This window comes from Chiloscyllium plagiosum, unplaced genomic scaffold (assembly GCF_037043375.1).
Source record: "Chiloscyllium plagiosum isolate Xiang-an unplaced genomic scaffold, Cpla_swu_hap1 HiC_scaffold_26, whole genome shotgun sequence".
NCBI lineage: Eukaryota > Metazoa > Chordata > Chondrichthyes > Orectolobiformes > Hemiscylliidae > Chiloscyllium > Chiloscyllium plagiosum.
In genome coordinates this window covers 43653587-43670858 of record NW_028270164.1, presented here as the reverse complement: position 1 = coordinate 43670858, position 17272 = coordinate 43653587, and the positions used below count along the sequence as shown (strand labels likewise).

The 17272-nt window shown below is 39.6% G+C and overlaps 1 protein-coding gene across 1 annotated transcript in view; it reads left to right on the top strand.

Moving 5' to 3' along the window:
• Positions 1–6714: 6714 nt before the first annotated feature.
• The window catches only part of pacsin1b (protein kinase C and casein kinase substrate in neurons 1b), a 390938-nt gene continuing 380380 nt past the window's right edge, over positions 6715–17272 (top strand). The window contains exon 1 of the mRNA XM_043716952.2: positions 6715–6815. The gene's annotated coding sequence lies outside the window, so the exon portion shown is untranslated. The remainder of the gene's footprint in view (positions 6816–17272) is intronic.

Below are 17272 nucleotides of genomic sequence, written 5' to 3'. Positions count from 1 at the left end.
CGAGTGTCCCAGGCTGGGATGTTGGCCTCTGATGATTACAACAATCTTCTTTTATGCTGTGTGCAATTCCAATCACTGGATATTTTCTCCTGATCCTTATTGACTTCAAATGTTACCTGATTGTCAAGCCACTTACTCTTTTCTCAGTATTGGAATTCTGTTCTTGTATCTAAGTTTAGACTAAGCTATAATGAGGCTTGGAGCTGAGCGCTCTTTGGATCAATGAAACACACTTCCACCTGTATGGTAACTTAACTTGGAACTTGGTGATAAATCGCTGCGAATGTTAGACAGTTGGCTGACTAAAAACAAAATCCCAAGCTGGAGAGCAAGGCTTACTGATCATAGCTAGCCAGCATTCAAGATACTGATAAAAGTCCAACGTTGCAGAATTGTGTTCTCCTGCCTTAGGTTTGTGATTCCAATTTGTTTTAGAATATGTGGCTAATTCTTAGCATTTCCCAAAAGAAAGCCTTTAAATCCATTAAAATCCTAGGCCTGTGATTCCACAGTTTTCATTCCTCACCCTATTTACGGGCCAATTTTCTGCCTTCTCTGCCGGTCCTGATGGAATTCGCTCCTCAATGCTGGAAAGGTCTACATTGTGTTAACAGCCTCTTTAATCTTTCCTAAGTAACTGTTCATGTATGAGCCAATTGTGTCACAATTGAGTCTTCTTGGCTTCCACATACACATGTTTAAAATAATTGTTGAATAACAGTCAGACATTTGAAGAAGAATTACAGTTTGGCCCTGGCTGAGCTACTCACTGCTTTGGTGCCACTCATGTTAGTGTCCATGCATTTAATAGTAGAAGAGCATCAACAGTAATAAAAACCACACAACTGAATTTTCTTAAAGCACAAATATAAACATTGCAAATTTATGAATTACAAATTAACATATAACCTAATAAGGATAAGTAAAAATTGGTTGAATTTATGTGATTGTGTGATATTGCAACACAGTATTACGCTGAATTGATTATGTTAAAAATCACACAACACCAGGTTATACTCCAACAGGTTTGCTTGGAAGTACTAGTTTTGGGGGCACTGCTTCTTCATCAGGTAGCTGTGGAGCAGGATGTTAAGGCACAATTTATAGCAAAAGATCACTGAAATGATATATTGAACAAACCTAGATTGCTGTTAAATCTTTCATCTTTTAGAATGGGTTGGAAGTTTTGGTTCATTAATATGTAAATCCCAGAACTTTTCTCAAGTCACATTCTTGAAATAGCTTAAGGTTTTAAAAAGAAGTGACATCTCAGCTCATACAATGCATTAAAGGTGTGAGGTTAGACTCTGACTGTATCCCAATCTTCCTGCATTGACTGCCTGCAGATTTTGTGCTTTTTGAACAAAATAGAATGTACCTGAAATTACAATTCTGCAAATGCAAATTCACCCCATAGACTAGTGTGTGTGTGTGTGTGTGTGGGGGGGGGGAGATGGGGTTTGACAGTGGTGGAGAGTGTGTGTGGGAAAGAGTGTGAGTGTGGGCGTGTGAGTGCACGAGAGTGTGTTTGCATGTGTGTGTGCTTGGTAGAGTGTTTTACAGCAGGAGAGAGGACCAGAGGGCTGCTAGAAAGATAAATTAATTGTTAAAAAGCTTACCTCAAGTGTCAGGGGCCTCCATTTTACAGCGGGAGTGAGGACCAGGGGGCTGCTGGGAAGGTAAATTAATTGTTTAAAGCTTACTTAATGTAATGCAGAGCGCACGCTGAGCAGGAGTGGACACAGGACAACTGGATAAGTACGGTAATATATTTTGGGCGGTTGCTTAACCTGAAACATTACTCAGGTAGTGTCTCCTACCTATCCCCTTCCTCCCCTAATTAATAAAAAAGATTCTGTGGGCCAGGTTGGTAAGTTATTAGTATTTTTTTACTGTCTCTAATAGTCTCTTTGGGAATTAGAACAGTGGCAATGGAGATTAGGGCAGTTGAATGCTCCTCCTGTAGAATTTGGGAGGTGAGGATCACCACTAGTGTCCCTGCTGACTCCATCTGCGGGAAGTGCACCCAATCCAGCTCCTCAGAAACTGCATTAGGGAACTGGAGCTGGATGAACTTTGAATCACTCAGGAGGCAAAGGGGGTTATTGAGAGGAGTTACAGGGAGGTAGTCACACATCAGGTACAGGAAAACGGTAGATGGGTTACAGTCAGGGGATGGAAAGGAATTGACAGACAGTGCAGGAATCCCCTGTGGCCTTTCCCCTCAATAACACGTATACCGTTTTGGATATTGTTGGGGGGGATCGACTTACCAGGCCATGTGGTACAGGACTCTGCCAGAGAGTCTGTCCCTGTTGCTCAGAAGGGAAGTAGGGAGAACAGCAGAGCATTAGTCATTGGGGACACAATGGTTAGGGAGACAGATAGGAGATTCTGTGGGAACGAGAGAGACTCACAGTTGGTGAGTTGCCTCACAGGAGCCAGAGTTAGTGATTTCTCGGATTGTGTTTTCGGGATCCCTGAGGGGGAGGGGGAGCAGCCTCAAGTTGTGGTGCATATAGGCTCAAACGACATAGGTAGGAGAAGGGATGGGGATTTAAGGCAGAAATTCAGGGAGCTTAGAGCTACAACAAACGGAGTTGTTATCTCTGGTTTGTCACCTGTGCCACATGCGAGCGAGGCAAGAAATAGGGAAAGAGAGGAGTTGAAGCAACAGGGTTGGTGCGGGAGGGAGGGACTCGGATACTTGGATAATTGGGGCTCATTCTGGGGTAGTTGGGAGCTCTACAAACAGATGGTTTATACCTGAACCAGAGGGATATCAATATCCTGGGGGAGAAATTTGCTAATGCTCTCTTGGGAGAGTTTAAACTAATCCCGCAGGGGAATGGGAACCTGAATTGTAGCTCCAATGTACAGGAGGTTGAGTAGTGAGGTCATAAATAAGATTTCAAGGCCGCAAGAGTGCACCCGCAGGCAGGAAAGTGGTTTAAAGTCATAGAGTCATGGAGATGTACAGCACAGAAACAGACCCTTTGGTCCAACTTGTCCATGCCGACCAGATATCCCAACCCAATCTAGCCCCACCTGCCAGCACCTGGCCCACATCCCTCCAAACCCTTCCTATTCATATATCCATCCAGATGCCTTTTAAATTTTGCAATTGTACTAGCTTCCACCTCTTACTCTGGCAGTCCATTCCATACACGCAGCACCCTCTGTGTGAAAAGGTAGCTCCTTAGGTCTCCTTTATATGTTTCCCCTCTCACCCTAAGTCTATGCCTGCTAGGTCTGGACTCCCCCACCCCATGGAAAATACCTTGTCTATTTACTCTATCCATGCCCCTCATCATTTTATAAACCTCTATAAGATCACTCCTCAGCCTCTGATGCTCCAGGGAAAACAGCCCTAGCCTATTCAACCTCTCCCTATAGCTCAAATCCTCCAACCCTGACAACATCCTTGTAAATCTTTCAAGTTTCACAACATCCTTCCAATAGGAAAGAGACTGGAATCGCATGTAATATTCCAAAAGTGGCCTAACCATTATCCTGTACAGCCGCAACATGATCTTCCAACTCCTGTACTCAATACTCTGACCAATAAAGGAAAGCATACCAAACACCTTCACTATCCTATCTAGCTGCGAATCCACTTTCAAGGAGCTATGAACCTGCATCCAAATCATTTATGTAAATGACAAAAAGTAGTGGACCCAGCACTGATCCTTGTGGCACTCCACTGGTCATAGGCCTCCAGTCTGAAAAACAACCCTCCACCACCACCCTCTGTCATCTACCTTTGAGTCAGTTCTGTATCCAAATCGCTAGTTCTCCATGTATTCCATGAGATCTAACCTTCCTAATCAGTCTCCCATGGGGAACTTTTGTCTACTTCAATGCCAGAAGCATCCAAAATAAGGTGGGTGAACTTGCAGCATGAGTAGGTACCTGGGACTTCGATGTTGTGGCCATTTCGGAGAGTGGAAAGGACAGGAATGGTTGTCACAGGTTCCGGGGTTTAGATGTATCAGTAAAAACAGGGAAGGCGGTAAAAGACGGGGAGGTGTGGCGTTATTAGTCAAGGACAATATTACAGTGGCAGAAAGGATATTTGATGAGGACTCGTCTACTGAGGTCGCATATGGTGAGGTTAGAAACAGGAAAGGAGAGGTCAACCTGTGGGAGTTTTCTATAGGCCTTTGAAAAATTCCAGTGATGTAGAGGAAAAAATTACAAAGATGATTCTGGATAGAAGCTAAAGTAACAAGGTAGTTGTTATGGGGGGGGGGTCTTTAACTTTCCAAAAATTGACTGGAAATGTTGTACTTCGAGTACTTTTGATGGATCAGTTTTTGTCCAATGTGTTGCAGGAGGGTTTCCTGACACAGTATGTAGTTAGGCCAACAAGAGGCAAGGCCACATTTGGTACTTGGTAATGAACCAGGCCAAGTGTTAGATTTAGAGGTAGGTGAGCACTTTGGTGATAGTGATCACGATTCGGTTACGAGTACTTTAGCAATGGAAAGGGATAGGTATGTACCGCAGGGCAGGAGTTATAGCTGGGGAGAATAGGCAATTATGACACGCTTAGGCAGGATGCGTAGGATGGAGAAGGAAGCTGCAGGAGTGGGAACAATTAAAATGTGGAGTTTGTCCAAGGAACAGTTCCTGTGTGTCCTTGATAAGTATGTACCTATCAGACAGGGAGAAAATGGCCAAGTGAGGGAACAGTGGTTTACTAAAGAAGTTGAATCTCTTGTCAAGCGAAAGAAGGAGGCTTATGTGAGGGTGAAACGTGAAGGCTCAGTTAGGGTCCTTGAGAGTTAGTTACAAGTTAGCCAGGAAGGACCTAAATAGAGAGCTGAGAAGAACCAGGAAAGGACATGAGAAGTTTTGGCAGGTCGGATCAAGGAGAACCCCAAACATTTCAATCGGTATGTCAGGAATAAAAGAATGACTAGGCCTAAGATTCGGGACAGTCAAGGACAGTAGAGGGATGTTGTGTATGGAGTCTGTGGAAAATACTGAGATACAGGCTATTCGGCAAAACGGGATTGAAGTTCAGAAGGAGGTTCATGTTAGCAATTCTGGCAAGTGTGAAAATAGGTAGGTCCCCTGGTCCGGATGGGATTTATCCTAAGATTCTTTGGAAAGCTAGTGAGGAGACTGCAGAACCCTTAGCTTTGATCTCTATGTTGTCATTGTCGACAGGAATAGTATCAAAAGTCTGGAGGATAGCAAATGTTGTACCCTTGCTCAAGAAGGGAAGTAGGGACAACCCTGGTAATTATCAACCAGTGAACCTTACTTCAGTTGTGGGTAAAGTGTGGGAAAGGATTATGAGAAATTGGATTTATAATCATCTAAAAAGGAATAATTTGATTTGGGATAGTCAACACGGTTTTGTGAATGATAGGTTGTGCCTCACAAACCTCAGTGAGTTCTTTGAGGAGGTAACCAAGCAGATGGATGAGGGTAAAGCGGTTGATGTGGTGTATATGGATTTCACTAAAGTTTTTGATAAGGTTCCCCATGGTAGGTTATTGCAGAAAATACGGTGGTATAGGATTGAGGGTGATTTTGCGGTTTGGATCAGAAATTGGCTCCCTGAAAGAAGACAGAGGGTGATGGTTGATGGGAAATGTTAACCCTGGAGTTCATTTACTCGTGATGTACCACAAGGATCTGTTTTGGGGCCACTGCTGTTTGTCATTTTTATAAATGACCTAGATGACGGCGTAGAAGGATGGCTTAGTAAATTTGCGATGATGCTAAGGTCGGTGGAATTGTGGATGGTGCTGAAGGATGTTGTAATTCACAGAGAGACATAGATAAGCTGCAAGCTGGGCAGAGAGGTGAAGCTTAATGTGGAAACGTGTGAGGTGATTCACTTTGGAAGGAGTAGCAGGAGTACAGAATATTGGGCTAATGGTAAGATTCTTAGTAGTCTGGATGAGCAGAGAGATCTCGGTGTCCACGTACATTGATCCCTGAAAGTTGCCACCCAAGTTGTAAGGGTTGTTAAGAAGGCATATGGTGTGTTAGCTTTTATTGGTAGAGAGTTTGAGTGTTGGAGCGTGTAGGGTCTGCGTGTATGTGTGAGAGACAGAGAGAGAGAGAGAATGTATTGTAATTGCAGTTACATTCTATTTTGTTCAAAAAGCACACAATCTGCAGGCAGTCAATGCAGACAATCTGTAACATTTTATAAATTCCTACTTTGGAAATATAACTAGTCTGGCTCAAGTTAGGGATACAGACAGACTCTAACCTCACACCTTTAATGCATTGTCTGAACTGGGATGCCACCTTTTTTTATAAAACCGTAAGTTATCTTGAGAATGTGACTTGAGAGAAGTCCTGGGATTTACATATTAATGAACTGAAACCTGCAACCCATTCTAAAAGATGAACAACTTAACAGCAATCTAGGTTTATTCAATATATTGTTTCAGTCACACGACACTGTGATCTTTTGCTAGTACTTCCAAATAAACCTGTTGGACTGTAACCTAGTGTTATGTGATTTTTAACTTTGTCCACTCTAGTCCAAAACTGGCACATCATGAGTTCCATGTTCATTAATGTTAGAGGATATGGGTGCATTTTAAAACCTGAAAATGCTCTATTTGTAATTGTTTATTTTTCCTTCCACGCTGTTTGAAGTAACCCTTTGATATCCATTTTATGCTAAATTTTAAAGGTAATGCAGTATTTGTGGCTTTCTGATGCTCACAGGTTGTGCTATTTCTGGGTGCAGCTACCATGAAGTACTACAAAACAATGTGACGTTCATCAATATTTCCTGACACAAGAAGATCTTTGTAATCTTGCTGTCTGAGGGCATCCTGGTGAGCAAAGCATGACCATAATTTGTGGAAATAAGAAAAATTGTGAACACTGGAAACGTTAACAAAAAAAAAGCATGACTGGTGAGCGTACCAGTTTAAAGGCTTTGGTAGAATCTGAAGCTTCCTAAAAAAATTGTTTCATGACAGTTTGGGGTTATAGTTGATGTGAGTTCTACAATTTGATGATTGCAATTGGTGAAGCAGATGGTGTAAAGAATTATTGTGGATTTGACACTTTTGGCTTGATTTTCCATTATCGTACCTGCTCAGAATTGATTTGGGTGATGTGAGGTCCATGGAACCTAAATTTTGAAAATTTCCCTTCCATTTATAGTCTACATTATCACTGTGCATTTCAGGCCTTGCATGCACATGTTATGACATTGGGGTCACAATTATAAAACCTAGGGGAAATTTGAATTTGTTATAAACAAAGAGATGTGTTTAACTTTAATTTGCACCTTCTCTCACTGCTTGCTGTTAGCAATAATTTGTATTTTTAAGAATAAATATTTTATTCTTGCCCTTTGGCTATGAAATTTAAAGAATAAAATAAACAAGTTTTCTTGGAAGTGTAAACCAAAACAGGATAAACGTTTGTTTTCACAACCCCAAAACTATAAATATATTAAATACCCACTCCCCAAAAAACGTGAACACATGTATGCAGAAGAAAATATTATGTATAGAGATTAACATGCATTTCGACTCCTAACAGAGTATTAAGAAACAAGTCACTTATTGGCCTTTATTTCAAAAGAAATGGCTTATAAACATGAGGCGTTCTTCCTAAAATTGTACAAGGTACTAGTCAGACCACACCTAGAGTATTGTGAACAGTTTTGGTCTCCTTATCTAAGAAATTTTATACTAGCATTGGAGGCAGCCCAGAAAAGGTTCACTAAGTTGGCCGCTGAAGGATTTTTTTATGAGGAGAGGTTGAGTAGGAATTGGAATTTCAAAGAAAGGCAGGAGCTTATTGAAACATGTAAAAGGTTCTCCTTGTGAGAGTCCAGGAACTGAAGGCATAACCTCAAAGAATGGATCACCCATTAAAGACAAAAATGAGAAGGAATTGAAATTATGAGGGAGTGAATCTGTGACATTCTTTACTGAAGAGAGTTGTAGAGGTTGTGTTCTTAAGTATTTTGAAAGCTGAGGTAGACAGATTTTCAATTAGTAAGTGAATCAAGGATTCTCCAGACCAGATGGACTACACCCCAAGGTTCTGAAGGAAATAGCTGAGAAGATTGTGGAGGCATTGCTGATCATCTTTCTAAAATCACTGGAGTCCTGGAGCGTTGTTTCAGGAATGCAGTTGGTGACTAGTGGAGTTCTGCAGGGGTCAGTGTTGGGACCACAACTGTTCACGTTATATAGTAACGATCTGGCTGAAAGAACTGAATGCATTGTTGCTAAGTTTGCAGATGACACAAAGAAAGGTGGATGGACAGGCAGTGTTGAGGAGGCAGGGAGGCAGCAGAAGGATTTAGACATGTTAGGAGAGTGGGCAAACAAGTGTCAGATGGAATACAGTGTGAGAAAGTGTGAGGTTATGCACTTAGGTAAGAAGAATTTTGGCATAGATTATTTTCTAAATGGGTGGGCTTTGGAAATCTGTAGGGCAAAGGAGTTCTATGGAAGCAAAGTACAAAAACAGAATTGTTTCTAACTTTATGATGTGTTGGTAATTTGTTTCACAACAGGAGTCAGTCAGTGTAAAGGAAATGCACCCTGGTGCTCCCCAGAGGATTGGCACTGACACCTCTGTTCTTCATCATACAAATCAATGGCATCAAGGGAGAATTAAGTAGCTGGATGTCCAATTTTGTAACCAACATCAAATTAGGAGACACAGTGTGAAGTGTATATGAGAGCAGGAAATTGCAAAGAGACACAGCCAAATTAGAAAATGTTGTATCAAATCAAGATCAATGTGACGGGTGATGTTGCCCACTCTAACTACATTTGATATGATTTATTTGATTTATTTATTGTCATGTGTATTTATTATAAATACAATGAAAAGCGTTGTTTAGTATCGCCACACACTATTGCCATCTCAAAACAAGAAAAACCAAAACACAGAATATAAAACCAGAAAAACAAAACATAAAGTACATTTTATCTCAGTAAAATGAGGTGGTCTTTGGAACAGCTCCTGTTTCCAGTACAGCCACAAGCCTGCATCCAGGCTCCTTCATCCAATGCCTCAAGTCCCTGCAACTGTGCTTCATTGTGCTGCTGGGACAAAAGGTTGCCAATCCAAGAGAGTTTTCTAGATGCCAAGAAGCTGGGAACTTTAGAGGAGTTGGATATCCATGTCTATAATAAGTAATCAACAAGGCTGAGAAATTGTTGTCATTTTATTCAGTGGCACAACATCACAAAACTTTGGTCAGACTCCATTTGGATTGTTTTACATTTTGAGAGATTCAGAGCTGAGTACTATGCAGGGTTTTTTTGTCTCCATAAGAGTACAGTGGAACATAGCGTTGGCATAATATGCTGGCATTTGGCCTAATACTAACCTCACTTATAAAATGGTTGACCAAATATTTCTCGTGTTGCTTTTAACACTTTAGAACCATTGAATAATCTAGTGGAATCTGCAAATTAATTTATTAAATATTCATTTTTGAGGACTGCGTCAGATAAGATAGATATTATTGGCATTAATTTCTCGAATATCAGCACCGTATGTGTTTGAAAGTGCATGGATGTTTCTTGGTCTGGAATTTATAGCATCCCAAACCTTGATGTTAAATAGCAAATTATGGATTATTGTACCATAGTAAAGTGGAATTTTTATAGTTTATAAATATTATATCTGTTTAATTAGCTCATTAAAGTTTGAAGGTAATAAATTTGTTAGAAAACCTACAAAATGAGTCCATCTTTGAGAGCATTTGGACCAGTGTTTACAAATGAGTAGGTTTAACAAAAAAGATTTAAAATCGATTTTTTTTGTCACATTTCTTCCTGACTTTTGGGGCAGCAATTGTCCTGAGGACCAAATCTTTACATGTATGCTTAGAAACTAAGTGTGGGCCAGCTATTTGCCCATGGGGTACTTCACTTTGACACCTATTCCTGTATACATCCAAGGTATACTTTATGCTGGCACAGCGAAGAATCACAATGACCTCCTCAGAAACAGACACGGGATATGACCGAGAGGGTACCCTTCATCATCCAATACTTCCCTGGAGCAGAGAAACTTACACCACGCGCTTCACAACCTTCAACACGTTATTGACAACAATGAATACCTCACCACAATCTTCCCTATGCCTCCAATTCTCACCTTCAAACAACTGCCGAACCTTAAACCAACTATTGTTTGCAGCAAGCTATCCAACCTTCAGGAAAACATCAACCACAACACTACCCAACTCTGTCATGACAACCTCTGCAGGACATGTCAGACCATCTACAAGAATACTACTGTCACATGTGAGAACACCACTCACCATGTACAGGGCAGGTACTCATGTGATTCAGCAAATGTTGTCTATCTTATACAATGCAGGCAAGAATGCCTTGAGGCAAGGTACATTGGCAAGACCATGCAAGCACTATGACAACAGATGAATGGACACCACACAATGATCAACACACAGGGGAGTTCCCTCCCAGTTGGGGGACATTGAGCCCGCCAATCTTTTGAGATATGTAACAACACAAAATCGCTGAGTAGAGGCTGATAGCTAACTTCTGTACCCATGAGGATGGTCTCAACTGTGACCTTGGGTTCATGTCACACTACTGGTAACCCCACACACTATTTACTCTCACACATGCACACTCACATTCACATATACACACATGCACACTCACACTCTCAAATACACACATACTCTCTTTCTCTGTCACACACACATGGGAATTATTTCATGCAAGAATCTTTTCTGTCAAAAAAAAACTGGACCTCAGCTTAAAACATAGACAGATTTGAAGCGGGAGGGTCCTCGCACCTAAATTGCATTATCTCACCTGAGTTATCACATCTGGTACAATGATAAAACCTTTAATTATCGAGGGACAAAGACTTGAAAGGAACATGGTTCTTGCATTTTAACCAGCAGTCTATCTCCTAACTGATTAAAGGATTCAACAAGGGCAGCTAGTTTAAAGTTATTATTTTTTGCTTGTAAATTCTGTATCTTATACCTCCCTATCATACCACACCTGAAGAAGGAGTGGAACTCTGAAATTATAATTTCAAATAAACCTGTTGGACTATAAGCTCATGTTGTTTGATTTTTGACTTTATTGCTGGGGACAGTGTTTAACAATCTGGAATGGGCAACCCAAGCTCAGTGGGGGAGAAGTCAACTGGCCTGATTCAAAATCAAACTCATAACATTTTAGATGGAAACAAAAACAGAAATTACTGGAGAAACTCCGCAGGTCTGGCAGCAACCATGGAGAGAAAGTAGAGTTAATGGTTCGAGTTCAGTGAACCTTTTTCAGAACTTTGCTTCAAATTTCCAGCATCGCCAGTTCTTTCTTTTATTTTAGTGACATTTCAGTCTCTTTGACTTAGTGTCAGAACAGCTGATATGCTGGAGTGCTCACAATTCATTCTTTTTCCTTCATGTTTGATGGTGCTGTGTCCATCTTTTGGACGTCTAAGTACCAATGTAGCAGACAAAGAATTCAAGCATTTGTGCTTATTTTAGAAATCTTTTCAATTTTGAGTTTGCACCTGCACCAGAACTGTGGCAACACATGTATTAACGGGTGTTACGACACAGTGGTGAACCCCTCTGTTAATTAAACCAAATATCCAGAAAAGTTCACCTCGCCTCATAATCTGTTAAAAATGAATGACAGAGAATCCCAAATTCCATTATTTAATGAAAATAATATCACTTTTTTTACTCTAAAAGTGAACATTAAACAACAACTATTCACAACCCAAAGCCCCCCTTTCTCTTAACTGCTTATTATTTGCCTCCAACTCTAGAACAAAAAGCTGTTCTAATAAACCACTTATTTATGTTATATCAACTTAATTTCAAAACCACACATCGGCTGTCATCTTTGGTGTCTTTCTTCTTCTGGCTGAAGAACTCCCTGGATCACCTTCTTTCTTTTTACTGCAAATATGATTCATATGAAAAGGCACCTTTGGCGACTTTCCAAATTTCTTGGGTCTCTCTCGATGGCAGTTGCTCTTTCTCTCCAGTTTTCAAAATGCCTGCATTTTTATATCCCCAACATTGGATCGTCTTATTGGTTTGATTTTGGCAAAATACTAAATTCAAACTTGATTGGGTTTTAGTATCTTGGAGCATAATTTAAACTGGTTAAATTTGAATTGTTGTCAAAACAGCAACCAAAACTCTGATATCCATTTCAGTGCCAAATGTTACATATTTTCAATTTTTCAGTATACTCTGAGACTGCCATCTGGTCATATACACAGGTGCTTCTAATCTCTCAGTTCAGAACAGCATTCACTCTGTCTTAAAGATACAGTACATTCCTTCAACTGTCTAAGAAACCTCTTCGCAGCCACATTTAAAAGAAACGTACAGCATTTCCAGATTGGTTGCTAGTTTTTTTTTTAAATTTCAAGCTGCTGGTAAAATTTTAGGTGTTAATGGAGTTTTCCATTGGCTTGCACATGGACAGGATTTGCTGGTATTGCAGAATGGCTGCCATATTAGTTTGACTGCAGTCATGGATATCCAGTGCGTTTGGGACTGGAATATGAGGGAGAGGTGCAAGGAAGGCAGCAGACAGTAGGAGCAGATTCCACAAAAGTAAGGAGGCTGTAGCATATAACCATCGTGAGTATTCAAGAAAGTTCTATCTCATGTACGTTCAGCACCAATGTACAGGATGCTGTTGCTTAGAGGAGGCTATCATTGAGTTAGAACATTTGCTGCAGTCATAATTTCAGCTATGTCATGAGCAACACTGCCTATGCCTGCCAATGTGACCATCATCCTTTTTATGCCACAGACTCCTTTCAGATTGAGCGACAAATCCCAAAATTGCCATCCACCACTGTATCAGGAAGGTAACTGAGGCCACTAGACGAGGGGAAACACTTGCATTTTCTTCCCCTTGAACAGAAAAATCAGTGTAAAGGAACACTTGGCTTCACCTGCATTGCAGCTCCCCATTACTTGTCTATCAGTTGTATCACTTGAAAAGGATTTTAATCCCCGAGTGGATATGCAGATTTTTGGTTGCCTGCTGTATGTTTCATAACTTTGCCTCCATCTTCTTTTGCCAGCATCTCCCTTTAATTTGGACAGAAAGAATTGGGCTTTCAGTGCGACTGTGAGTTGTCAGGAGAGATTTCCTGATGGTGAGCAGCAGTGTCTATTTGATGGAGTTTGTACTTTGTTCACGTTGGATAAAATATTCTCCATTCTGTGCAAAGACGTAACACAGATTGGAGCTTGACTTCTCTGTACACTGTGACCTTGTGCACAAGCTTGCTGGCAGACTGCATAGTGCACCTAGAATTTCCTGAAATAAGCACATCAGCATTCACTGGTTGCTTCATTTGAGGTCTTTATTTTTCAGTACAAGTGGTGTTTCACTTGGAGCTGGTGTACTTGGTCACCACCTTTGTTCCCTCTGACCTAACATGCATGACCAACTCTCCCCCAGGCAGCAGCAGACGCGTAGCAGTCTGGATCTCTTGGGAGCTGATAGTATTGCACTTCTTGTATTGGGCTGGGTGAAAATATCATTGACAAATGAGTTCATGATGTAGCTGGTAAACTATGCCAATGGCATCCTTCATACTTTGGTCAGTGATTCAACATGTGAATTGTCCAGAATGTAAAGTACATGTGATGGCAGCGCTCTATTTAAGCAGGTGCTCATTAGGCTGAGATCAAATAAGTTTCTTTAGGAAGATTGGCCTTCATAAAGACTAGTATACTCTCCCTCAGATGATGCCATTCATTAGTACCTGCAAACAAAGACAAGAGCCTTCTTTTTGTATGAAGGAAGAGCAGAATCAAAGAAGTCACAAGTGAAAACATTTGCAGTTGAATAAATATCACACACTGACTGTGACAGTGTTAATTATGCCCCTTTCTATTTGTAGTTATGCATGTTTAGGCTTTGATAACTATGCAAGTTGGTGAAAATTTTAAACCAACAGATGTTAATTTGTTTCTGAACAAATTGTTTTAAATTCTCTGCAATGATCTGTTGTAGAATTCGTTGATTTGCAATGCTCTATTTATAATAGTGATTATATCAGCATTCACCCCCATGACCCGATAATCGAGGGTGTTTGTGGGAGAGAAAAATGTTAGGTTTTCCTTGTGGTGTATTGATACATTTTTCTTGTTACTGATGCTTGATAAATGCAGTTGCTATTCAATGTGATCTCCAAATGATTGCGCAGAATCCCATTAATTAAACACAATTTGTCTTCTGCAATCATATGACCGATTATCCCTGCTAATAACTTGCAGAATCTTGTATAATTCTCCTTTTAGTAGTTCAATATCTTGTGTCATTTTGTCCTCTGGAATACGTTTAATAAAGATGCATGCATTATTGCGATAACTGATTACTGTCAATGCTGTTTACTTAAGAGAGATCAATTAATTACTCTCCATGTACAAGAATATTGTTAACAATAATATGTTTAAGCTTCAGATTATGGAATATGGTGTCATTGAAATGCTTTAATTGAATTGCTGTCAAATATTTCACTGACGGATTTGTAATGGTCATTTTACTGATTAGCCACCAAGGTGACATAAAAGAACAACAAATTTTAAAAAAAAGATGCACAGCCTGATAAAACTGCATGATATAATCATTTTTTTTCTCTTGGTATAGATATTGAAATGGACCTTTTTTTTCTCCTATGCCCCTGCCTGAAGGGCAGATAAATAATCTAATCCTAGGCTTTCCTCTCTGAACTGCATGGTTGACATTAGAACCATTAGAAATTTGAGTAATGAGAAAAAATATTGATGTGAACCTATTAGATAAATATTCCAGACACTGAAAACTGAAATAAAAACAAAGGTGCTGAAAATGGTCAGCGGGACAGGCAGCATCTGGAGAGGGAAACCGAGCTAATGTTTCAGGTCGCAATGATTCATCACTGGAAATAAAAAAAGATAGAAATACAACAATTTTCAAGCCAGTGGAAGTGTGGAGGAGGCAGGAATAACAAAAGGGAAGATCTGTAATAGTATAAAGGAATGGAACAAATAAATATCAAAAGATTTCATGATACAACAGTCAAAGAATGTGGTAATGAATATAATACAGAAACAAAAGTTTTGTCCAGGTGAGGCACAAATGGCTAAGAGGTAAACTTCTGAATACAACATGAAGAGATAAAGAAAGAAACAAGACAAGACCAAACAATAAAACAAAACAAAAAAGGAAAGAAGGCAAAGAACAAGATGAAGGCAGACTTTATTAACTAAAGTTGTCGAACTTGATGATCAGTCCAGAAGGCTATAGAATGCTGAATCAAAGGATAAAGAACTCCCCTTCAGACTTGCATTGAGCCTTACTTTAACAAGATTTGACAAAGGATCAGAGCAGGAACAAGGATAGTTAAAATGACAAGCAACCAAAAGCTTGAGGTCATGCTTACAAACTGAATGAATATGTTCTGGAAAGCAGTAAACACTTTGTTCTTCCTATTGTTCAGAAGGCCACATCACAACCAGCAAATACAGTACAGTATACTAAATTGAAAGGTCAGGCAGCATCCGAGGAGCAGGAAAATCGACGTTTCGGGCAAAAGCCCTTCATCAGGACGAAGGGCTTTTGCCCAAAATGTCAATTTTCCTGTTCATTGGATGCTGCCTGACCTGCTGTACTTTTCCAGCACTTCTCTAATCTAAATTCTGGTTTCCAGCATCTGCAGTCCTCACTTTTGCCTACTAGATTGAAAGACAAACAAGTCAATTGTTATTTCAATTTCCTTTGTTTTTCACTTGTGTTTGGAGTCTTGAATGGTGAATAGTGGGGAGGTGAAAGGCTATGTGTTGCATTTCCTATCCTTGCTCAAAAGGTGCCAAAACGAACAGAAGAGGCTGTTGGATGGTGCTGAAGAGTGGATGAGGGTGTCAAAAAGGGAACAGTCCCTTCAGAATACTGAAGAGGTGGGCAGTAGGATGATTGTTAAGTAGCTATTCATATCTCATCTGGACATAACTTCCATTTCTGTTGTTATAACCAAGGCTCAAGGAGTTCTCTGTTATTCCAGTCTCACTACTCTGTGGGTCACAATATAAAACAAAAATACATTTCTCGGTTACCACAAGGCCAATTATATACTTTATGTATATCAGGTTGTAAATAAAAAGATCTATCAAGTAGTTTTTTAAAAAATGCAATTAATAAACCTGTCTGTTATCAAATAAAACTTATTCAATAAATATACAATAATTGGTTAGCAATAAGGAAGTATAAATGTTTATCCCTCCAAAATAACCCAAAAGACACACCAGCAAAAGAGAAAAATAAAACAGATTTCACTCTGCAAAGGTTTACTTTAAAATAAAAGAAAAAACACTTCCGAGCCAACAGGGTTTTTTCCAAAGGATAAGATGTAGAATCTTCTGAAGTTTGTTATTTGGATTTTCGGACATGTGTGGTCACCAATTACATACGATTGCTTTTTGTGTCTTGGTAGAAAAAGGTTGCACAGAAATATAATATTGAGAAGTTCAGTCAGTTTTTCAGAAGAACAAATATGTTTCACCTTAAACGCAACAAGACAGTTCTTTTCAGAAATAGGAGATCTCAGTTAGACAGCTCTTTGTGTTCACCATCTGATGACCAGATAAAATGAGGAACTCTCCATTGCAAAATAGCAAAAACATAGGTAAAATGTGTAAAAGATAAAACATTCATATAACTTTTATAAAATATTTTGAAGTAACCATCTATTTGCACAGAACGGCAAGCATAAATGTTCTGAGTATACCAATAGCATGGAGTTATTTATTTCTGTATTTAGAACAAATCAACTCCACGTAATATTTCTAAAAAAGTGACCTTATGTAGAATATTGAAAATTGCTACTGATTGTAGGACTGAGTTTGTAAATGTGTGATGGCTGCTGTGCGGTTTAATATCTATTTATGAATTTGAAAGCAGAACTTTATAAACTTGAAAGCAAGATGAACCTTTGGAAATGATGTCAAACTTGCTTTTTCATCTGCAGGTTTATGTTACTATGTTCATCTTTCATCTGCAGACCTGCAGTAATGCCCTTCAAGTGTTTTTCTAAGAAGGCAACTGTCTCCTATCACACCATTTCTGGCTTAAAAGGGAAGAGGCAGTTTTTACAGCAAGGTGAAAGCAGTATAGACTTTGACCATTATTGTCATTTATTTAAAGCTATGGCAATATCTTCAATAACCAAGATTATTTTCTTTTCTGTTTTGGATGTCCTTTGGTTTTGTTGAAGCTTAGATATGAAGTAAACTTTTTTT